Consider the following 1499-nt stretch of genomic DNA (forward strand, 5'->3'; position numbering starts at 1 on the left):
ACCCTCTTTAAAAGAGGCCACGCGGCAAAGGGAATCCATATGACATGGAAAGAAGTAACATTGGAAATCCCATCTTAAAATTTGATAATAAGAAAATCAAAGTTTACTCGACCTATCTTTACTTTCCCAAATAAAAAATCTGCATATCAAAGAACAAGGAAATAACATTTTAACTAAACTTAAATTTTTATCTTTACTTTCCCAAATAAAAATTCTGCATATCAAAGAACAAGGAAATAACATTTTAACTAAACTTAAATTTTTAATTGTTTAGCTTGTTATATCACTATGTGACATTTAGTGTCGATGAAGAGCTATTAGTTTTTCCGTACGTAATTTTTTTGGGATTTTGATAATGTTAACCTTTGTTTTCGGTATAAACTTTTCGCCAACATCACTGTGTCACCGCATGCCCAACACATGGTTCAAGGATGTCGTCAATGCTTAAGGACTATGTGTACAAAAGATATGCACAAGAGATATTGTGAATGCAACTACTCGATGATGAAAGTCGACCAATCATTTCTCAGCTCCGTCTTTCAATCTTTCAACTCCATTGTTGTCCCCCCATAGTATTTCAAAGATTGCCTACATTTATATTGTTTAAAAATTTGACTCAAATGTCCATTTGAACATTTATTTGGATTTCAGAAGCTTGTTTCCCTTCCCAAAATGTTCAAGATTAAGAACAATATGCATGAGTTTTTCTTCATTCAAAAGATTTGAGTCGAAGATAGTTGAAAAAATTGCAGACGACACATTGGGGGATTATTAAGTGTAAGATTTACTATGGGAAATCAGCAACACTCGGTCGATTTACTCATGGTAACCGTGAGAGCCATGAGGTATCAGAGGTTGGATGTCAATGTGATAACGTTTTAGCCTAAATTTTTCCTACCTTTAACCAGGCCTGTTGAAATTCATGTGGCTATTGGACTTTTTCTCGGCCACTAACAACGGGCCAGAAAATGTACTTGAGCTCGACAAAAGTGCTAGAAATTACGTAAAATGGAGCAAAAGTCAGTTGCAGTGACATGCGTTTTACCTTGGGAGACAAGCCAAAGCTTCTTTATCTGGTAGCCATGGAGGAGGTAACATTTAAGAAGTATTTGTTCAGTGAAATGGAGGACTACTTGATAAACTAGTTTACTCAACTCATACAAATTTGAAGTATTAGTGGTTGAATCGATGTATTAGTTTTTGAATCAAATCAAATTGTCAATTTTTCAAACTCTTTTACTTAACTCAACCAAATTTGGTAACTATGATTCAAATATGATTCATCATAATGGAAGACAACAAAGTTTTTTCATCTACCCTAGGTTTTTCCTCTGCCTTGCCATGAATATTTGACTTAATAGGTTTTTCCTCAGCCCTACCATGGATATGGTAGATTTATCTATGTTAAAAATAGAAACAAGAAATTCCAATTTAATTTGTCCTTGAATCAAATTGTGAATTAAATTGTAATTCTATTCTCATAGCAACTTGTAATAGTT

This window comes from Pinus tabuliformis, chromosome Q, assembly GCF_031772625.1.
Source record: "Pinus tabuliformis cultivar Carrire ecotype Pingquan chromosome Q, CPIR1, whole genome shotgun sequence".
NCBI lineage: Eukaryota > Viridiplantae > Streptophyta > Pinopsida > Pinales > Pinaceae > Pinus > Pinus tabuliformis.